Source organism: Cherax quadricarinatus, chromosome 89, assembly GCF_038502225.1.
Source record: "Cherax quadricarinatus isolate ZL_2023a chromosome 89, ASM3850222v1, whole genome shotgun sequence".
Taxonomy (NCBI): Eukaryota; Metazoa; Arthropoda; class Malacostraca; order Decapoda; family Parastacidae; genus Cherax; species Cherax quadricarinatus.
Genome location: NC_091380.1, coordinates 15,135,515 through 15,159,495, shown reverse-complemented (window position 1 = coordinate 15,159,495; position 23,981 = coordinate 15,135,515). Strand labels below are relative to the sequence as shown.

The 23,981-nt window shown below is 41.5% G+C and overlaps 1 protein-coding gene across 3 annotated transcripts in view; it reads right to left on the bottom strand.

The window, feature by feature from the left end:
* The window catches only part of LOC128697316 (centromere-associated protein E-like), a 570,758-nt gene that overhangs the window by 149,980 nt on the left and 396,797 nt on the right, over positions 1-23,981 (bottom strand). The window lies entirely within an intron of this gene.

Genomic DNA, 23,981 nt, shown 5'->3' with positions numbered 1-23,981 from the left:
AGTGTAATTGCTCTTTGCTGACTGTCTTGTTATGTAGAAGCTCATTTCCTGCTGTCTGCAGAGTGGAGCCAAGTGTGGTACTTTGACAATATTAGCCTTGTACATAACAGTAAGGCCACCCACATCTCTCTGGTACTGAAGACTCTACTGAAATGACAGATCTGTCCAAGAGAGAGATGAGTTCTTTTGCTCTGTTCTCCATTCTGTTAAGATTTCTCAGATATGATGGGGAGCAGGAAATCCAAGAAAGTGGAGCATACTCAACATGTGAATATACTTATGCAACCTCTACTGTTGAGTAGATAAAAGATACATCTAAGTAAGGTTCCCAACCACTTTGCAAGATCTACAATGTGGTTTCTTTCATAGTTTGGAGTCAAATTTCACCCCAAGGATATCAAGTTCATCCCCCCGTACCAACACTCTCCCATTCATTCTTACCACAGCTTCAGCATTACCCTCATGGTGTTCTTTCTTTCTTTGTTGGGTTTATCAGGGCCACTGGCAGCATACACAGTATCAAGCCCAGTTTCTCGATTGTACGAGAAAAAATCGTTGCCAAAGGCTGGGCAATGAGAGAAAAAGGAACAAAAGTTCCTTTGTAAACAGTGATAGAAACTTGAAGTTTCCAATTAGATCCAGTGGACACCCTTGCTAAGCCCCAGCAGAGAGGGATGCCAACACTCCCACCTGAGTAGAGTAACTGGCTTCCCACCAAAGACCATTAAAGAATTTCCCGCAGAGCGGAAAAAATGGAGCTGGCTAAAGTAAGTCAATGAACAGGTGCCCCTCCTGTAGAAAACCCGGCAGGCTAAATAGATAAGGACAAGCTTCCAAGTGAGAACAGGGGAAATTTGTCAATGATACTCAGGCAATAGAGATGATGTCCACACCCGATGAAGGCTGGCGCAGAAGTCTACCCTCATGGTGCCTAGAGAACATAATAATTTGTGATATCTCAGGAGCAAATGTGACGTGCCATCATTTTTCCTAGGTTGATGGTGTTCCATATCTTTATTGCTAGTGCACTCACCTCATATACTGAGGTCTGGGGGTCATGTCAGAACAAAAATTGGCTATAAAATCACAAGAACTACTATAAATTGTAATTATCAGAACATGAAATTTACATAAATTAAAAAAAAGAGAAAAAAGATATATCGGCAACGTTTCTGCAAGTGGCTGTACTCCACATTGTCGTCAGGTGAGCATCCACTGCCAACTTCGCTGCCTTATATCTTGGTAAGTCTTTCTTTCTTTCAATGCACAAGCCGTATCCCACCGAGGCGGGGTGGCCCAAAAAGAAAAACAAAAGTTTCTCCTTTTAAATTTAGTAATATATACAGGAGAAGGGGTTACTAGCCCCTTGCTCCCGGCATTTTAGTCGCCTCTTATGACACGCATAGCTTACGGAGGAAGAATTCTGTTCCACTTCCCCATGGAGAATCTTGGTAAGTATTGGCACTAATTTTTTTTTCTTATTACACACAGAAAATTGTCCTCATTGTTTCTAAAAAAAAAAAATATTCAGAGAACTAGTAGTGAAAATGTAGATCTATGCTTAGACAGTTTAAGGGTTAAATATGGATGGAAAAGTTGAGGATTCTAGTGATTTGTTAATTAAACGAAGTTGCAGTTGAGGGTAATGGCACATGAGCTGCTTTCTTGTACATTAATGGTGGAAAGTTACTTAGGTTTCCTGTCTTTTTTTCAGATGACTTATTCCAAATTTATTACAATTTCATGATACTAACAGTGAAATTCACTCACAAATCACACTAAGTATATTTAACCCAGGATAACTTAACAGTCAATAATAAGATTAATTTCCATGATTTGAGGAGTTTCTCACTCTGAAATAATTATAATAAGTATTCCCTGTATATTTTATTAGACCAAAATAGCAAAAAAATACATATATATTGTACAGCCCCTCCTCACTTAGTGATGTACTCGTTCACTGATGCCTCGGACTTACGATGGGCTCCTTGACCAGTATTTATACCTAAATAATGTATATTAGAGCTGATCTCCTCTATTCTGTTTATTTCAATGTACAATGATACCTCAGCATATTAACATCTCCCAACTTGAACAAATATGTAAGTGTATTTTTGTAAGTGCTTTTGAAACTATTTTTGGGGGTCTGAAACAGACTAATCTAATTTACTTTATTCCTTTCGGGAACAAATTATTTCGCTATCGGCGTTCAAACAGCCTTCTGGAATTAATTAATTTTGTAACCCGAGGTACCACTGTTTACCTGGAGTTTACCTGGAGAGAGTTCCGGGGGTCAACGCCCCCGCGGCCCGGTCTGTGACCAGACCTCCTGGTGGATCAGACCCTGATCAACCAGGCTGTTGCTGCTGGCTGCACGCAAACCAACGTACGAGCCACAGCCCGCCTGATCAGGAACTGACTTTAGGTGCTTGTCCAGTGCCAGCTTGAAGACTGCCAGGGGTCTGTTGGTAATCCCCCTTATGTGTGCTGGGAGGCAGTTGAACAGTCTCGGGCCCCTGACACTTATTGTATGGTCTCTTAACGTGCTAGTGACACCCCTGCTTTTCATTGGGGGGATGGTGCATCGTCTGCCAAGTCTTTTGCTTTCGTAGTGAGTGATTTTCGTGTGCAAGTTCGGTACTAGTCCCTCTAGGATTTTCCAGGTGTATATAATCATGTATCTCTCCCTCCTGCATTCCAGGGAATACAGGTTTAGGAACCTCAAGCGCTCCCAATAATTGAGGTGTTTTATCTCCGTTATGCGTGCCGTGAAAGTTCTCTGTACATTTTCTAGGTCGGCAATTTCACCTGCCTTGAAAGGTGCTGTTAGTGTGCAGCAATATTCCAGCCTAGATAGAACAAGTGACCTGAAGAGTGTCATCATGGGCTTGGCCTCCCTAGTTTTGAAGGTTCTCATTATCCATCCTGTCATTTTTCTAGCAGATGCGATTGATACAATGTTATGGTCCTTGAAGGTGAGATCCTCCGACATGATCACTCCCAGGTCTTTGACGTTGGTGTTTCGCTCTATTTTGTGGCCAGAATTTGTTTTGTACTCTCATGAAGATTTAATTTCCTCATGTTTACCATATCTGAGTAATTGAAATTTCTCATCGTTGAACTTCACATTGTTTTCTGCAGCCCACTGAAAGATTTGGTTGATGTCCGCCTGGAGCTTTGCAGTGTCTGCAATGGAAGACACTGTCATGCAGATTCGGGTGTCATCTGCAAAGGAAGACATGGTGCTGTGGCTGACATCCTTGTCTATGTCGGATATGAGGATGAGGAACAAGATGGGAGCGAGTACTGTGCCTTGTGGAACAGAGCTTTTCACCGTAGCTGCCTCGGACTTTACTCTGTTGACGACTACTCTCTGTGTTCTGTTAGTGAGGAAATTATAGATCCATTGACCGACTTTTCCTGTTATTCCTTTAGCACGCATTTTGTGCGCTATTACGCCATGGTCACACTTGTCGAAGGCTTTTGCAAAGTCTGTATATATTACATCTGCATTCTTTTTGTCTTCTAGTGCATTTAGGACTTTGTCGTAGTGATCCAATAGTTGAGACAGACAGGAGCGACCTGTTCTAAACCCATGTTGCCCTGGGTTGTGTAACTGATGGGTTTCTAGATGGGTGGTGATCTTGCTTCTTAGGACCCTTTCAAAGATTTTTATGATATGGGATGTTAGTGCTATTGGTCTGTAGTTCTTTGCTGTTGCTTTACTGCCCCCTTTGAGGAGTGGGGCTGTCTGTTGTTTTTAGTAACTGTGGGACGACCCCCGTGTCCATGCTCCCTCTCCATAGGATGGAAAAGGCTCGTGATAGGGGCTTCTTGCAGTTCTTGATGAACACAGGGGATTTTTTTTCCGGCATTAGTATCTGTATCTGTTGGTTTGGAGTGGAGGCCATCGACTGTGGTTCCACTCCAGGAATGACTGGATTTGGTGTACGATTTCTGCCATTTCCTGCCAGTTTTTTTTCCTTCCTGGCACTAAAAAACCTCTCCCTCTTGAGTGGCTGTGGCTACCCAGGTTTTCCCATGGCCTGGATGTTTTGTATCTTTTTGTCCCCTTTAGATGGTATGCCTGGCAATTTAAGTTATAGCACAGTCTTTCCTGTACTGAAGAGGTACACAGTTCAGGGTGAAAAAGCTTACAGGAAGGGAGTTTGCATTTTCCTGTTGTCATATGGGCATGGCATTTTCTAGGGTGGTCATAGTTGCACGTCCCATCTGTTTTTCCAGATTTCCCATGCCAGCAGATACCAAGTGCATAGTATGTGCACAGGCTTGGTTTCCGTTTGCCTTGGGTTTCTGTGACTGTATTCCCTGTTGGTGCATGTTTCCCTGTCTTACTTCTATCCTCCCTAGCACCAACAATGGAGCTCCCACCAGTTGTTTTTGGTAATATATCCTCACTATTGCTAGTGGAGTCCTCTTGTTTGCTATTTCCTGTGGTATTTCTAGTTTGCAATATTGGTTTTATCTTATCTTTGACTACACTATGGCTCCTGTCCCCTATGAGGTCATTTATATGTATTCCTTCCTGCGTATAATTCCCGACTACCTGGACAAAATCTCCAGCTTCACCATTACTGTCTCCCAGGACAGCATCTCCAGCTTCACCACTACTGTCTCCCAGGACAGCATCTCCAGCTTCACCATTACTGTCTCCCAGGACAGCACTTCCAGCTTCACCATTACTGTCTCCCAGGACAGCACCTCCAGCTTCACCATTACTGTCTCCCAGGACAGCACTATCAGCCCCACATTTACTGACTACCAGGACATCATCTCCAGCCTTACAGTTTCTGACTACATGGCCAGTATCAAGGGCAGTACCATTCAGCCCAGACTTTTTATGTTCCCATCTGTTGTAGAAAGCTTCCAGGTTTTCTATGAAAGCAGCTTTGATGTTGACCTCTTTTAATACACTTGTGATTTTAGTCCACAGATTTATCTCATTTGGGCATACCCAAAAACACTTCCCTGTTTTAATACTGCTTGTAGCTAGTTCTTGGATATCTGCACAAGGGGCGTGACACCAATTTCCACAAAAATGACAATTTATGCATGTGGAAGCCCGTTTGTTTGACTGACCACAGACTACACACAGCTTCATAATGATTTGAATGGTTGATTTACTGCAATTCTACTAGCAACCTCTTGAATATTCTATTAATAACCTCCTTAAATGAAGCTCTAGCTATTTGTATTTCTGTTTCTAACTGTTTTTGTATATTGGACAGCTTACCGTGCACGTTCCTGGTATATATTTAATGTTTGTGTTTATAAGGGCGCCTACAACCCCATCCGTTTACAGTCTGCTTTATTGTCCAACGAAACCGTTTGAAACCAGTCAAAGGTTCGGACCAGTCAAGGGTTCGGACCAGTCAAGGGTTCGGACCAGTCCAGGGTTCAGACCAGTCAAGGGTTCGGACCAGTCGATCCGATCTGATCAGTGGGTCACTTATTTAAACCATACTGGTCGGTGATTTGAGCTAACACATGAAGGATCTACTGGAAATTATCTACCCGAGTAATCTGTGATTTGATTGATACAAAAGTATAACTTGCGTGTTGAAGAGCCGGTGACTGCTGGCAACTCCTACAATGACGAACGGTCGACCTCCACCCTTGTTTATCAATCGCTGTATATAGCTTTTCTATTTTTTTTCCGTCTCCACCACAATAAATGCTATATTATCACTAGAAAAAAAAATGACAGGATGGATAATGAGAACCTTCAAAACTAGGGAGGCCAAGCCCATGATGACACTCTTCAGGTCACTTGTTCTATCTAGGCTGGAATATTGCTGCACTCTAACAGCACCTTTCAAGGCAGGTGAAATTGCCGACCTAGAAAATGTACAGAGAACTTTCACGGCGCGCATAACGGAGATAAAACACCTCAATTACTGGGAGCGCTTGAGGTTTCTAAACCTGTATTCCCTGGAACGCAGGAGGGAGAGATACATGATTATATACACCTGGAAAATCCTAGAGGGACTAGTACCGAACTTGCACACGAAAATCACTCACTACGAAAGCAAAAGACTTGGCAGACGATGCACCATCCCCCCAATGAAAAGCAGGGGTGTCACTAGCACGTTAAGAGACCATACAATAAGTGTCAGGGGACCGAGACTGTTCAACTGCCTCCCAGCACACATAAGGGGGATTACCAACAGACCCCTGGCAGTCTTCAAGCTGGCACTGGACAAGCACCTAAAGGCAGTTCCTGATCAGCCGGGCTGTGGCTCGTACGTTGGTTTGCGTGCAGCCAGCAGCAACAGCCTGGTTGATCAGGCGCTGATCCACCAGGAGGCCTGGTCACAGACCGGGCCGCGGGGGCGTTGACCCCCGAAACTCTCTCCAGGTAAACTCCAGGTAAACTATAGTTGACTGGTGCAAATTTTGGAGGAAGGACGCTTTTTCTGTAGTAATAATTGCTTCTCGTTGTGTATATTGCGACCACTGGTAACTACAGGTTATATGAAATTCACAGTATATGTCTGGTATTTCAAGAAAAAAGAAACTAATGAAAGTCACTCCACTCCACTAAGTACCATTATGATACTGGTTAGTTGCTACTACAACACTGTATTCTGCTATTCACTGGTATCACTAGATTATATGCGAGTACACTAGCAGGCCAGGAAGCTTATTAAAAACAGCTGACCTGTGGTAAGTTTCTGGCGACTTCTGGCACCTGCCTCTATAGGCTTATCACTTCATTTACAAATTCACCTGTTTTCAAATGACACTTTAGCCTTTATCATCAATATACTAGGGAGCCACTGTAGTATACACTATACACTATGTATACTCAATGTTATCAGGGAGACTTTCTTTCCTCTGACACGAAGAGTTCAATTATTATTATTTTTTCACACGGGACACAGGCCTATGATTCCCCTCTGGCAGTAAACTCTGCTAGGTAGTGCACACTAATTCTCCTTTTTTGCCTCAGTATATAATGTTTTCCGCCCAAGATTGGTTCCAGGCGCTAGAGGGATGTATCGTATAGGATTGATGACACAAATTAAAGTTCTAGCACGTAAGAGCGACCATGACTGTAGAGTACACTACTGTATAAACATTTAAAGATATACCAGAAATGTTATAAATGGTGCAAAGGTGACATTAAAACAATATCAAAGATGGTTGACACAAACTCACTACCATTACAGTATGCTCCTCACTAAGCCAGGAATTCATTTAATGACGAGGTCCTAGAAACGGAACTTTGTTGCTAAGTGGGGAGGGGCTGTATACAGTAAATTTAGAGTTGATCATAGCTGGGCTAAGTATTTCCTCATGTTTGAAGTGTTAAAACATCATTATACACATCTAATGTCATAAGTGTTAACATTAAAATTAATTAAAAAACTGAAAAACAATTACATCTTGACGTCAATAAATTCTAAAACATAAATATCACTGGTGCATTTATACCACAGTTGCAGATGAGTGGTCATTTTTTTTGAGCCAAATTCAATACACCATGCAATAGTAAGGTCATATCAGATAGCATTCATTTTAGTCTTTTTTTTTTTTTTCAAAATCATACTACATACACTCAAATAAGATTTTCTTTTCTGCCCATCCTACAGTTTGATTGTTAAAAGAAAAGTTGTTTGGCTTTGTTTTTCTCTAATATAATTCACACAAAAGACAGTTGTCATTGTACATTTACAGTTGACCCTCGGTAATTGGCCGTAATCTGTTCCAGAATGTAGCCTAAATCTGAAAAGGCCAAAAACCAAAATATTTCTCATAAGAATTAATGTAAAGATGGGCTAGTGCAATTATGAGTAGTGGGGGGGGTTGAAGAGGGTTGGAATAATTTAAAAAAAGCAGTATTAGAATGTGGGGCAGAAGTTTGTGGCTATAGAAAGGTGGGTGCAGGAGGAAAGAGGAGTGATTGGTAGCTTGAGAGGTTTTTACAAAGCAGAAGTGTTATTAGAAGAGCAGAGTATTTTTTTTTTTATAATCACACTGGCCGATTCCCACCAAGGCAGGGTGGCCCGAAAAAGAAAAACTTTCACCATCATTCACTCCATCACTGTCTTGCCAGAAGGGTGCTTTACACTACAGTTTTTAAACTGAAACATTATGGAGTGTAAAAGAAAGGTGAAGAGTCATGAGCCAGTGCAAAAGGAGAGCAGATGATAGAGTGGGAGAGGCACTGTCAAGAAATTTTGATGAAAATAACAAAAAATTATGGAGATAAACAAGTTAAGCCTAGGGAACAAATGGATTTGTCAGTTAAAAACAGAGTAAGGGAGTTAGTAGATAGGGAGCTGGAGGTACAGTGAACTCTCAGCTATAGGATGCATCGGCTAGCACCAAAATCGGCTTACAGCTCGCTTTGGAGTAAAAATATTGGCTCAGCTAATGCCAAATAACTCGGCTAAGGGCTTTCATCCCAAATGTGGCCACATGGCCTGAGCGGGCCCAGCCACTCAATCCATGTACCAGCCAGTGTGCCATTATTTACAAAGCCAGTAAGAATGATTCCACGCACACATGTGATATATTTTGTATTATTCCAGCATTTTTAGTGCTTGTAACTGCTAAATAAGCCACCCTGGACCCCAAGAAAGCTTCTAGGGCCAAATAATAACAAAAGAAAAAAAAAAAAAAAAAAGGCACAGTACCGTGACTAGAACGATACACAGAGGAGCTTACGACGATGTTTCGGTCCGACTTGGAACATTCACAAAGTCACACTAATGAGAAGTAGAGCAGGATGGGTATATATGGGCAGGCAGGGAAGAAGAAGAAGAAGAAGAAGAAGAAGAAGAAGAAGAAGCAGCAGCAGCAGCAGCAGCAGCAGCAGCAGCAGCAGCAGCAGCAGCAGCAGCAGCAGCAGCAGCAGCAGCAGCAGCAGCAGCAGCAGCAGCAGCAGCAGCAGCAGCAGCAGCAGCAGCAGCAGCAGCAGCAGCAGCAGCAGCAGCAGCAGCAGCAGCAGCAGCAGCAGCAGCAGCAGCAGCAGCAGCAGCAGCAGCAGCAGCAGCAGCAGCAGCAGCAGCAGCAGCAGCAGCAGCAGCAGCAGCAGCAGCAGCAGCAGCAGCAGCAGCAGCAGCAGCAGCAGCAGCAGCAGCAGCAGCAGCAGCAGCAGCAGCAGCAGCAGCAGCAGCAGCAGCAGCAGCAGCAGCAGCAGCAGCAGCAGCAGCAGCAGCAGCAGCAGCAGCAGCAGCAGCAGCAGCAGCAGCAGCAGCAGCAGCAGCAGCAGCAGCAGCAGCAGCAGCAGCAGCAGCAGCAGCAGCAGCAGCAGCAGCAGCAGCAGCAGCAGCAGCAGCAGCAGCAGCAGCAGCAGCAGCAGCAGCAGCAGCAGCAGCAGCAGCAGCAGCAGCAGCAGCAGCAAGAGCAGCAGCAGCAGCAGCAGCAGCAATAATGGAAGGAAGTAGTAATGGGGAATTAAGGAGGAGGAGCCAGTCAAATACAATGAAAGGGGAGCACTGCAAGGGAGCTAGGTGCCCACAAGGGAGCTAGGTGCCCACAAGGGAGCTAGGTGCCCACAAGGGAGCTAGGTGCCCGCAGAGGGAGAGCAAGAACACAGAGGTGGGAGGGAGGGGAAATAATAAAAAGGTAATAATGAAGGAACAGAAACATAAGACAAAAGAAAGAAAGACAACCCAGAAGAGTAAAAAGGAAAGAAGAAAGGAGAAGAGGGAGAAGGAGAAAAAAGGAGGAATCAGGTTAAGTCACGGGTGTTCTGAAGTTTGGAGCATTTTACAATGTAGTGGGAGAGGAAGGCATCTACAGAGACGAAGCCAGGACTGAGACTCATACAAGGAAAGTTGTGTATTAGGAAGGATTCAACCAGATGGTGACTGTTAAAGTTGGGAGTAGGGAAGACAGTTTTAGCAGAAGACCAGTCTATAGGATGGCTGTGATCTCTGATGTGACAGAAAAGAGCATTGTTAGTGTCGGCAAGCCTAACACTATTTTTGTGCTCCCTAAGTCAGGAACAAAAACACAAGACAAAAGTAAGAAAAACAACCTAGAGGAGAAAAAAGTTAAGAGGAAAGGGGAAGAGGGAGAAGAAGAAAAAAGGAGGAATCAGGTTAAGTCACAGGTGCTCTTGATTTTCTTAGAGAGAAGGCCCATGAAGGGTTTCTTCATCTCCCTATACCTATTTATGTCTATCTTGATCTTATCCGCCTCTTTGTGGACTCTAATTCCTTTTCCTTTCAAGGGAAATATTATTCTCAAACCTTCGGTGTTGCTATAGGCTCTCCTCTCTCTCCTGTCCTTGCTAATCTTTACATGGAATACTTCGAGACTGTTCTTCTTCCTAGCATAGATGTGCACCCTTCACTCTGGCTCCGCTATGTGGATAACATCTTTGCTCTGTGGCCTCATGACTCCAGTCTCTTCCAACCATTTCTTGATGCTCTTAATAATCTTGCCCCTTCCATTAAGTTTAAAGCTGAATGGGAATCTAATTCCTTGCTTCCTTTCCTTGATGTTCATGTCCACCACTCAGATACAGATTTTTCCTTTCCCATGTACTGCGAGCCTATGCACAGTGGCATGTACATTCTCTACTTTTCCTATCATGCTTCCCCTGTCAAGAAAAGTGTTCTTATCTCCCTCTTTCTCTGTGCCCTCTGCATCTGTGATCCTCAGTTCCTTCCAGCAGAAATTTCCACTCTTCATAATTTGTTTTCCCGTCTTAGCTACCCTTCCCATTTCATAGACTCTGCCCTCTCACATGCTAAACGCAATTTCTTCTCTCCCAAACTTTCTACTCCTGGGAACTCTTCTGTAGCTAAAGTCCTTATGGAATCCCCTTCCATAAGGACTTTAGCTACCAATTCCTTTTCCGGGGTTACTTCCCTACTTGTTTTAATGCCATTGGGACCAACTTGAGAGTCACTGGACCTCTGTCACACCAAAACTCTATCCATAGAGCTGTGTACCTTGCATGCCTTTATGATTTTCCTAAAATGGGCCACAACATTGTCATTGTAAAAGTCACCAGCACGGCTTGCAACAGCTGTGTCAGGGTGATTTTCATCCATAAAGGTTTGGATGTCAACCCACTTTGCACATATTTCCTTAATCTTTGTAGATGGCAACTTCCTCCATTTCTCTCTCCCCTCCACTGAAGCAATTTCCTCAATTGTGGCCACTTGCTGTTGCAGATGCTCTTGCAGCTCATCAGTGGTTAGTTCTTCATCATCGTCCTCCACCAACTCTTCCACATCTTCCCCACTAACCTCCAACCCCATGGACTTCCCCAATGCCACAGTAGATAACAAAAATGGCACAATACCGTGACTGGAACGATACACAAATAACCCGCACATAGAAGAGAGGAGCTTACAACGACGTTTCGTTACGACTTGGACCATTTACAAAGTCACACTAACCAGAAGTGGAGCAGGATGGCTATATATATGCAGGAAGAGGTAGTGGTGGTAGTGGTAGTGGTAGTGGTAGTGGTAGTGGTAGTGGTAGTGGTAGTAGTAGTAGTAGTAGTAGTAGTAGTAGTAGTAGTAGTAGTAGTAGTAGTGGTGGGGAATAAGGAGGAGGAGCCAGTCAAATACAAAGAAAGGGGATGCTGCAGCCACAGCAAACAGCAACAAGGCTGCTCCTATATCTTGCCATCCCCTGGGCCTATCCGAACTCCAGTGATGGCCAAATTTGCAAGTACTGCTGCAACAACATGCAAGGAACCTATAGTGACATAAAAACTGACGGTGAAGACAACGAAATGGACTAAATATGACAAAAGAGGGACCGGCATTCAAGTACCAGACCTGCTGCTGCCAGATGTGAACCAGACATGAGACGTTTTCCACTACAGTGAAATAACTGACCTACATATCAACTACACCAGTGTTTAACGGGAAGACAACATGGCAGAAAACCTGATCAACTAAATCTCCAAGGAAATGACAGGTCTGTAGGACTTTTTTCTTCAGTGCCAAACGAGGGAAAGAATTGAGCATTTAAACATGGCTGACCGGCATCCATACAGCCGCTACTGCCAGACGTACAACTAGCGAAGTGAAATTCTCATCTTTACTGACGTTCATCTGTTGACAGTAGCATCATATCTGTACCACCATCATATCACCTGTACCAGTGCTAACGAGAGGGAAACACAGGAGACATCGTCAAATCAACAGTACAAAACTCCAAGGTTATAGGTCAGATATCCCTCAGTGCCAGTCGTGGGAAAGAAGTGAAAAGTTAAACAGCCAAGGTTAATGTTTTAGTAGCTGACCTATACAGTGGACCCCCGGTTAACGATTTTAATCCGTGCAAGAGGGGTAATTGTTATGCGAAATAATCGTTATGTGAATGAATTTTCCCCATAAGAAATAATGGAAATAAAATTAATCCGTGCAAGACACCCAAAAGTATGAAAAAAAAAATTTTACCACATGAAATATACATTTTCCCACACACAAAGAGAAGGATACATGCACAATAGTAGAGTAGTACATGCACAGTATATATTGTGCATGTACTAGTCTACTAAATGAAGAATAAATGACACTTACCTTTATTGAAGATGCAGCAATGACTGATGAGACACTGTGTCCTGGGAGTGCCTTTTCCTCCTGAGTACTGTAGGTCCTGTTTGGCATTTTCTTCCAGAACAGGCCTTATCACACTGTGTATGCCACTACGATTCTTAAATCTCTCAAACCAACCTTTGCTGGCTTTAAATTCACCAATATGAGCACTAGTTCCAGGCATTTTTCCCTGTTCACCTGGGTGTTAGTCGACTTGTGTGGGTTGCATCCTGGGAGACAAGATTAAGGACCCCAATGGAAATAAGTTAGACAGTCTTCGATGACACTGACTTTTTTGGGTTATCCTGGGTGGCAAATCCTCTGGGGTTAATTGTTTCTTGGTATTCTCAATAAGCCACACCAACAACGGTGCTACAGCAGCAGCAGCAGCTGATAGTGCAGCAGCAGCAGCAGCTGACAGTGCAGCAGCAGCAGCAGCTGTACCACCAATAGTAGCGATGGTTGATTGGGGTTTATTATACAACCTGGCCAGCTCGGAGACATGCACTCCACTTTCATACTTATCAATGATCTTTTTCTTCATCTCTATTGTAATTCTCACCCTTATTGCTGTAGGGTTGGCACTAGAAGCTTTCTTGGGGCCCATGGTCACTTATTTTCCAGAAAAAGCACCGAAAACACTGTAATAATACGAAATATTCCGATTGTATGCTTGGATGTTACCGCGGAGGCTGGCTGGTAAACAATGCCACCGGCGGAACATGTGAGCGTGGCTCAGGCCGCACATTGGACGCGTCTCCGACGAAAATCGGTAAGCGGGTTTTTAAGCGGTATGTGAGGCAAAATTTTTGCAATTAAAGTAAGCGGTATGCGAAATAATCGCTATGTGATGCCATCGTTATGCGGGGGTCCACTGTATTCAGCTGACCAGTGTACAGTGAGAGAATCATAGCAGAAAATGCCAAATATATCTATAAACTCAAGGAAAGTCAGGTTGTAGGTGGCGTTACTCCCCTCAGTGTTTTAAAAATGGCTGAGTCAGCAGAACAGGTCAGGAGACAACAACACCACACAACCCCCAATAAATGGAATTGAGGGGGATTTGGAAGGATAAAACCATGGATTAAACCTTTCTGATCTACCAGAATGGAAAGGAGTTAGAAGTTAATTGAGGAAGCCAGACTGTGAAGTGAGATGGGAAGGGGAGTGTGTAATAAGGGGTTAACTGTAAGGGGTTTGTGAAGTTAAGGGAAAAGTGAGCAGTGAAGAGGGTTTTGAAGAGGAAATTTTACTAGTAATTCAGTGGTGATTGCTAAAGCAGATACTAAGTGTACTAGGGACTGGAAAAGAGAAATAAATATTATTGTATATGAGAAAAAGAGCGAAGAGTGAAAATGGCAGGCATTAGGGGGGTACAGGCTGCCATAATTATATTTATATTTCTTCTTCAATTCCATGAAGAAAGAAATCAGTCATGAGGGCTGGAAAAGGTGAATGGAGTAACAGCGCCCTGGACAGTAAAAGCCCAACAGTTGCCATCCTACCAGAAAAGTAAATGTCACTATCGCAGCAAGGTATGGCAACACCTCATACCCAAACAAAAACAGTGGCACACAGCTCTTATTGTAGCGCTCTTAAGTGGTGATATCCAAATTAATCCAGGACCTCAATCTATTGTGCAGAAGCAAAACAGACAGATAAATGACGGCGATAATGACGGTGTAGTAGCTAGGAATGATAACCTTAACTCCATATGTAATGCATACATAGGTCAATGTGAGACAATACAGCCATTATTATCTCAAACACTACCAAACAGGTGCATACACTGTACTAAAGCACGCATGAAAAACAGAAAAGGCACCTTATGTAAAATGTGTAAGGGGTGGGTGCATGATGGATGTATGTACAATTATAGCAACAGTGCCAGAATTCATTTTGTGTGTAACAAATGCACTTTGGCACAGTTACCCTTTAGCAGTGATGACATCGATTTACCTAATTTTAATACAAATGACCCATTGCCATATATTGATGATTATGATTGTTTTATGAAAACAGGCCTTCACTTTATTCATGTCAATGCAAGATCACTTCTTCCTAAATTGGCAGAGATTAGGATTCTAGCTAACAAAATTAGGGCGGCAGTTATAACCATCTCTGAATCTTGGTTGGATGATACGGTGACTGACGACAAGGTCAAAATAGATGGTTACAATATAAAACGCTTAGATAGGAACAGAAAGGGTGGTGGAGTATGTGCCTACATTAGAAATGACTTAGCTTACAACCCAAGACCTGATTTAAATAACAATAAACTGGAGATTCTATGGTTTGAAGTGCTGCTTCCTAAGACCAAACCCATCTTAGTAGGAACTAGTTACCGCCCTCCTACCCAGGACCAGTTCCTGTCCGGAGTTGAAAACAATTGCGAGACAATAATACTGGGCGATTTCAATATCTGTTTTCAGCAGCAAAATAACGGGCTATGCAAAAGGTATAAGCAAATTCTAGGATTAAATAGTTACACTCAACTAATTAATACTCCAACCCGGATCACACAGCTCTCAGTCACCCTAATTGACCACATACTTTGTAACCGCTCTGAGAACATTAGTCAGTCAGGCGTCATTACCACAGGTCTTAGTGATCATTTCATCATTTACTGCACCAGGAAAATCACTAGGGATAGGATAGGCCTACACAGGACAATAAAAATGAGGTCAACTAGAAACTACAGTAAAGAAACACTGGTAAATAGGCTACACAATTGTGACTGGACAGAGATAACAAGTTGCACGGACGTAAACGATGCCTGGGGAAAATTCAAAACAATGTTCACTACCATCCTTGATAATATTGCACCAGTTAAAGAGGTTAGGATTAAACGAAGAACTGAACCCTGGATGACTACTGAGATATTAGATAATATGAAATTCAGAGACCAGCTGCTAAAAAGATTTAAAGCAAACAGACAGGATATTGCAGCACTAAATGAATTCCAAAGGGTGAGGAACAGAGTACAGAGACTTATAAAAGGAGCAAAGGCAAAGCACTACTGCTCAAAAATTGAAGAGTATAAGCATAACCCCAGAAAGCTCTGGCAACAACTAAAACAGTTGGGGTATAGCCATAAGCCAGTAGATAGGTCTAACATAGTACTCACTATCGATAATGAGGTATGCCACGAAACATCTAAGGTGGCAAATTGCTTTAATTCCTACTACACATCTGTTGCATCAACACTAGTAAGTAAACTACCAGCTGCATCAAATACCTTTAACACAGACTCTGATAAGTTTCAAACATACTATACCAATAAAGGGGTAACCCCAAACAGTTGTCAACTAGTAAGTGTATCTCATGACTTTATTCAAAAAGAACTAAGCAGGTTAAACCCAACTAAGAGCATAGGCCTGTTAGTATACTCAGTATAATATCTAAAATTCTAGAGAGGACGGTGTATTCTCAAGTAGTTAAGTACCTTAATGACAACAACATTCTCCATAGCTATCAATTGGGCTTTAGAAGATCCTACTCAACCGACACCTCCCTTATTAATCTGATGGATTACCTGAGAACTGAAATGTCAAAGGGGAACCTCATAGGTATGGTAACCTTAGACCTGCAAAAGGCCTTCGATACTGTCAACCACAATATATTATGTAATAAACTTCAAGCTATCGGTATAGGCTCTGTAGACTGGTTTAAGTCCTACCTTAGCAACAGGAGACAAATAGTCAAAATCAACAAAACAGAATCAGAACCCCTGCCGATAACTTGTGGAGTTCCTCAAGTAGTATTCTGGGTCCCTTATTATTCTTATGTTATGTCAATGATATGCCTATCAGTGTCAAGTGCAAACTCCTACTGTATGCAGATGACAGTGCTCTGTTAGTGTCAGGTAAAGACCCGCAAGATATTGCTAATGTTTTAACACTGGAACTGGAGTCCTGCAGCAAATGGTTAGTAGACAACAAACTATCATTACACCTAGGGAAAACTGAAGCCATTCTCTTTGGCACGAAACATAAACTGAGAAGAGTAAATAATTTTAATGTTCAATGTAATGGGGAGCCCATCACTTTGGTTTCATCAGTAAAATATTTGGGAATCCCCTTTGACCCATGCATGTCAGGAGAATTGATAGGGAACAGTGTAGTAAAGAAAGCGAATGCCAGACTGAAGTTCCTGTATAGACAAGCACAGTGTCTACCTACTGAGGCTCGCAGGACCCTATGTCTAGCCCTTATACAATGCCATATGGATTACGCTTGCTTTTCTTGGTACTCTGCCTTGACAAAAAAACTGAAAGATAGACTGCAAATCATCCAGAACAAAATCGTAAGATCAAGAGAACATGTAGGCCAGGATGAATTACAGCAGTTGGATATGCTGAATGTTGAAGATAGAGTAAAACAACTGAAGCTAAATCATGTTTATAAAATTGCTCACAAACAATGTCCAGAATATCTTGCTGTCAATTTTGTCAAGGTTGGGAACCAAAGCAATCATAGTACAAGGGGGAGAGAGCACAACTTTGTAGTACCCACAGTCATTGGCCAGGCTTCAAACACCTTTTATTGTACGGCAATAAAGGAATGGAACAGACTGCCCGCACACATCAAAGCCAGTCATAGCATGAACCAGTTCAAGAAGACTGCCAAAAGGTGTCTGATGAATGTAGCTACAGAAAGGGAGGGGAATGATTTTCTATTTTTTAGCTAACATACGTGTAAATTTTACCTTATTCCTAGTAATGACCCTCGTATGGTAGATAGTCTTAATGACCCTCGTGTAGTAGATAGTCTTTTTAGTATGATAATAAGATGTTATCTTCATTGTAGAATAATAAGAAAATATTATAACCTTTATATTATAATAATAAGGTAAAAGGACCCCAATGGAAATAAGTCACTGTCTGACTTTTTTGGGTTATCCCAGGTTCTCTACACATATGCTGCTATGTATGATAATTCTATGTAACTGTATTTGTGTATACCTGAATAAACTTACTTACTTACTTACTTACTTACACTGCAAGGGAGCTAGGTGCCCACAGAGGGAGAGCAAGAACACAGAGGTGGGGGGAAGGGGAAGTGGTGAAATAAATAATGAAGGAACAGAAACACGAGACAGAAGAAACAGAAGAAAGACAACCCAGAGGAGAAAAAGGAAAGAGGAAAGGGGAAGAGGGAGATGAAAAAGAAAAAGAAAAAATGAGGAATCAGGTTAAGTCACGGGTGTTCTGAAGTTTGGAGCATTTTACAATTTAATTATTTATTTATTTATTTATTTATTAACAATTTGAGCACACATACAGAGGTACAAAAAACTACAGATAAGAGCAGCATGCCAAAACCACTTATACTATGCATAGCATTACGGGCTGGCTTAAAATTAACTTAAGATTAACTAAGCAATGATGAAATCAGTGATAAAACATTAATGTAAACAGATAACTATAAAGCACAAGTGAGTATTACAAAGACAGGTCATATGGTTGCATGCATTGCTGTATATTCAGTAGAATGGAGTATTCTGTTAGGTAGTGTATTTAAAAAATAATAAAGTTAGATTGGGTTTTAGGTTTAACATTTATGTGATATAATTGTGAGAAACATTTAAGATATACAATTTATAAGGTTCAGTTATTCAGTATTTATTTGGTTTTGGGTGAGTAAGTGATCTTTGAGAAGAGACTTGAATTTATAAACAGGTAGTGTTTCTTTTATATTTACAGGTAATGAATTCCAGATTTTAGGGCCTTTTATGTGCATTGAGTTTTTGCATAGTGTGAGATGGACACGAGGAACATCAAAGAGTGATCTGTGCCTTGTGTTATGGTCATGTGTTCTGTTGAGGTTGGCAAGGAGATGTTTGAGGGGAGGGTTAATATCAGAGTTAAGTGTTCTATGTATGTAATAGGTGCAGTAATAAGTATGGATGTTTTGTATGGTGAGTAGGTTTAGTGTATTGAATATTGGTGGAGTGTGCTGCCTGTAGTGAGAATTTGTTATCATTCTAACTGCAGCCTTTTGTTGGGTAATTAGTGGTCTGAGATGGTTACTTGTTGTCGAACCCCATGCACAAATTCCATAGGTGAGACAGGGGTAAATAAGAGAGTGATATAGGGCCAGGAGGGCTGACTGTGGAGCATAGTACCGTATCTTCGATAGTATGCCTACAGTCTTGGAAATTTTCTTAGAAATTTGTTGTATATGTGTATGAAATTTGAGTCTATTATCAAGGTGGATTCCTAAGAATTTTCCCTCTGTTAGCTTTGTGATAGGTGATCCGTTTATCATTATGTTAAGAGGGACATCTGTAGCTCTGTTACCAAACTGAATGAAGTAGGTTTTGTCAATGTTTAGTGTAAGTTTGTTAGTCCTCATCCAGGTAGATATTTTCTGTAATTCGGTATTTACAGTATTGGCTAGCGTGACTGGGCTCGGGTGGGAGAAGACGTATGTAGTGTCATCTGCAAATAGTGTGGGTTTGAGTAATTGCGAAGCATTTGGTAGGTCATTTATGTATAGGAGAAAGAGAAGAGGGCCAAGGACACTTCCCTGTGGGACACCAACTGTAATTGGTTGTGCAGAAAAGTTTGCCCCATTTGCATACACATATTGGCTTCTGTTGCTGAGGTATGACTTGAGGTAGTTGAGGGAGTGCCCTCTTATACCATAGTGTGACAATTTTACGTGGAGCAAGTCATGGTCAACTGTATCAAAAGCTTTACGTAAGTCAATGAAGATCCCCAGTGGGACTTCTTTTTTCTCTATTGCAGTGTATATATGTTCTAGCATGTGTATAATAGCATCATTAGTATTTTTATTAGGCCTGAATCCAAATTGGCAGGGGTTGAGTATGTTTTGGGAGATAAGGTAGGAGTAGATTCGTTTATGAATTAATTTTTCGAAGATTTTTGAGAGAGGGTGTAAGTTGGATATTGGCCTATAGTTATTCAACTCTGTTTGGTCTCCTCCTTTGTGGATCGGGGTGACCCTTGCTATTTTGAGTACTGTAGGGAAGGTGGAGGATTCAATGGATTTGTTAAAGAGTGTTGCAATGATTGGTGATAGCACTTGTGACACTTTTTTGTATATAAAGGGTGGTAAGGTATTTAAATCTCCTGCCTTGTTTTTTAGTGTGTTGATAATAAGGGAAACTTCGTATGGGTTAGTCGGAGCTAGGAACAGTGTGTTCGGGTAGTTGCCGGTGAGGTAGTCATTTGGTGGGGTATCTGAGCTTGGGATTTTATTGGCAAGGTTTTGTCCTATAGTGGAGAAGAAATCATTGAGTCTGTTTGCTGTTTCTGTTGGTGGGAGTTGGGGTTCATCTGATTTTGCTAATTTTGTTTCGCTATTTCGTGATATCTTTTTTGTTCCTAGAATTTCTGATAGGGTTTTCCAGGTCTTTTTTATATCACCTCGTAAGTTGGATAATCTGTTCTCATAATACAATTTTTTTTGCCCTTCTTATCAGGCTGGTTAGGATTGACGAGTAACGTTTTGTTTGGTCTCTGGTTATGTGACCCATTCTGTACTGTTTTTCATATTGGTGTTTTGTATTTATGGATTTGAGAATGCTGGGTGTTAGCCAGGGACTGTTCAGTCTCTTAGCTGTCATCTGTTTAGTTTTTTTAGGGCAGTGCTTGTTATAGAGGTATTGGGTCTTTTTTAGAAAATTATTAATACATTCGTCAATATCTGTATAGATTTCTAGCTCAGTGTGCCAGTCAATGTTTGTTACTGCTGTTGTGAAGTTATTAATGGCTGCCTCATTGTGAAGTCTGAAGGTGACTTTAGTAGTGTCTTGGGGTAATTTACCAAGAGTTGTTATGAGGAAAGTAGGGTAGTGGTCTGTGGTATTATCTGTAATTATGCCTGATTTTAAAGGGGATATGGTGTTGGTCCAGATGTGGTCAAGTAGGGAAACACTAGTCTCTGTAACTCTTGTAGGTTTTGTTACTGTTGGTAGCAACATACAGTTACTCATTGTGTTTGTGAATTCAGTAACGTGGGTCCTGGTCTTGCAGGAGATTTATATTGAAGTCACCTGAGAGTAGTAAGTGATCTTTGTTCATGCGTGCATCAGTTATCATACTTCCTAGGTTTTGACTAAATTGGCTAATGTTTGACTGTGGAACTCTGTAGATGTTTATCAATGTGAGAGGTTTTTGTAGGTATTTGGATTTGAATTTGGCTATTGTATATTCCCCATGTTCATCCCTTGTGCAAGTATTAGTGATACATTCTAGTTGGTCTGAGTAGTATATGGCTGTGCCACCCCCTTGTTGGTCTGGCCTACAGTTGTGTATGGCTGTGTAACCAGGAATGGCATAGACATCTGTACTATCAGGCTTTAGCCAGGTTTCAGTTAGTGTAATGATGGACATATTGGCATGTAAGGAATTTAGTAATGCTATGAGGTCATCGTAATGCTTGCTTAAAGATCTGATATTGTAGTTAAAGATAGTTATGTTGTTGTTGGCACTGAGAAGTGCCTTTGATTGTTCTGCAGTGTAGTAATTACAGTAACTGTTTGATTCATTTAAGTCATTAAATAAGAGGTTGGTATCAGGATCAATGCTTGTAATCATAAGATTTGTAGTGAATCTATAGTTAGAATTAAGTATAAAACAGAGTAAATAGTCTTAAGCTAAAAAATAGCACCTGAATTATTTAACAATATAGTGGGAGAGGAAGGCATCTACAGAGACGAAGCCAGGACTAAGATTCATACAAGGAAAGTTGTGTATCAGAGAGGATTCAACTAGATGGCGATTGTTAGAGTTAGAAGTAGGGAAGACAGTTTTAGCCGATGACCAGTCAATAGGATGGCTATGATCTCTGACATGACAGAACAGAGCATTGTTAGTGTTGGATAGCCTAACACTATTTTTGTGCTCCCTAAGTCTGTCAGAAAGAGAACGACCAGTTTCTCCAAAGTATTAAAGAGGAAAGGAGGAGCAAGAAATAGGCACATCTGTAGAGGGAGGAGAGGTATGAACAAGATTAGTGCAAAGAGTGTTAGTCTGGTGGAAAGTAAGCTTGATGTCTAAGGGACGGAGAGAATTGTTGAGATTAGAAAGACCGGAAATGTAGGGAAGGCATAGGAAAGAAGAGTTCCCAGGAGTAGAGAGTTTGGGAGAGAAGAAATTACATTTAGCACGTGAGAGGGCAGTCTATGAAATGGGAAGGGTAGCCAGGCTCATATTTTGTAGTAATGCTAGTAGGGATTGCAAAGTGAAGCCTTTATTCGTGTATCACTCTGAAACTCCCAGAGTGTTCAAGAAAAATAATGTCGTCAAGACTAAATTTTGTGTGATGTGGAGAGCAAACAGTAAGGCATGGGTCAATAGGGACATTTTTTTTGAATGGTTCTATGACATGTTTGGCCCGACTGTGAAAAGTACCTCCTGGAAAATAAATTGTCACTCAAGTGCCTCCTGGAAATGAACAATGCTCCTGCTCATCCTCACGACTTGCAAGAGCAAACTGCGGTAGAGTTGAACTTTATCAAAGAGAAGTTTTTGTCTCCTAGTACCACTCCTCTCCTTCAGCCCATGGACCAGCAGGTCATTTCAAACTTCAGAAAACTGTACAACAAAGCAGTGTTTCAAAGGTGTTTTGAAGTGACCTCAGACACTCAATTGACCCTAAGAGAGTCTGGAAAGTTCACTTCAGTATCCTTAGTTGCATAAACCTTACAGGTAAGGCTTGAGAGGGTGTGACTTGCAGGACTTTGAACTATGCTTGGAGAAAACTGTGGCCAGAATGTGTACAAGAGAGGGATTTTGAAGGGATTGGGCTAACTCTGAGGAGCCTATGCCAGTTGTGGAATCTATTGTGGCATTGGGGAAGTCTATTGGGTTGGAGGTTAGTGGCGAGGATGTGGAAGAGTTGGTGGAGGACGACGATGAAGAGCCAACCACTATAGAGTTGCAAGAGCTTCAGGTTCAACAGCAACAGATCAAGCTCAGGAATTTGCTTCAGAGGAGGAGGAAGAGAGATGGAGGAAGTTGCCTTCGTCAAAGATTAAGGAAATGTGGACAAAGTTGCAAGCATTTATGGAAGAATATTATCCTGACACAGCTGTTGCAAGCAGTATTGGCAACATGTACAATGACATTCTTATGTCCCATTTTAGGGAAATCTTAAAGGGATGCAAGAAACGCAGCTCTATGTACAAATATTTTGTGTGACAGGAGTCAAGTGACTCTCAAATTGTTCCCAGTGGCATTTAAAAACCAAGAAGAGAGGTAACCCCAGAAAAGGACTTTTTACCTGAAGTCTTTATGGAAGGGGATTCCCCTTCCAAACACTAGTACACCTCCATCAAATCCCCTCTTCCCATCTCATCACTCATCAACAAGTCCACAATAAAGGTAAGTGTCATTTCAGTATTGTTTATTGTGTATGTATCATTTTTTCTGTGTAGGAAAATGTATATTTCATGTAAAAATAAAATTATTTTGTTTAATACTTTTGGGTGTCTGGAACAGATTATGTAATTGGATCTCCATTATTTCTTATGGGGATAACTAATTTGGCTAAAGGCTAAATTGGCTAAAGGCTAGCTCTCTGGAATGGATTAAAGGCATTACCCAAGGGTCCACTGTATTGGGTAGATGGCGGGAATATTTTGAGGAACTTTTAAATGTCAATGAAGAAAGAGAGGCAGTAATTTCATGCACTGGCCAGGGAGGTATAACATCTTTTAGGAGTGAAGAAGAGCAGGGTGTGAGTGTGGTGGAGGTGTGTGAGGCATTACGTAGAATGAAAGGGGAGTAAAGTAGCTGGAACTGATGGGATCACGACAGAAATGTTAAAATCAGGGGGGATATAGTGTTGGAGTTGTTGGTATTTTTGTTTAATAAATGTATGAAAGAGGGGAAGGTACCTAGGGATTGGGAGAGAGCTTGTATAGCTCCTTTGTATAAAGGGAAGGGATACAAAAGAGATTGTAAAAATTATAGAGGAATAAGTTTACTGAGTATACCAGGAAAAGTGTATGGTAGGGTTATTATTGAAAGAATTAGAGGTAAGACAGAGAGTAGGATTTTGGACGAGCAAGGAGGTTTTAGAGTGGGTAGGGGATGTATAAATCAAGTGTTTACATTGAAGCATATATGTGAACAGTATTTAGATGAAGGTAAGGGAATTTTCATTGCATTTCTAGATTTAGAAAAGGCAGATGATAGAGTGGATAGGGAAGCAATGTGGCAGATATTGCAAGTACATGGAATAGGTAGTAAGTTACTATATGCCGTAAAGAGTTTTTATGAGGATAGTGAAGCTTAGGTTAAGGTGTGGAGAAGAGAGGGAGACTACTTCCCTGTAAAACTAGGTCTTAGACAGGGATTTGTAATGTCACCATGGTTGCTTAACTCTCTTTGTCGAAAAAAAAAAAAAAATCTTATTAAATGATAGAAAATCTTTCCATGATGGTAATGGCACTAAAAGTACAAAA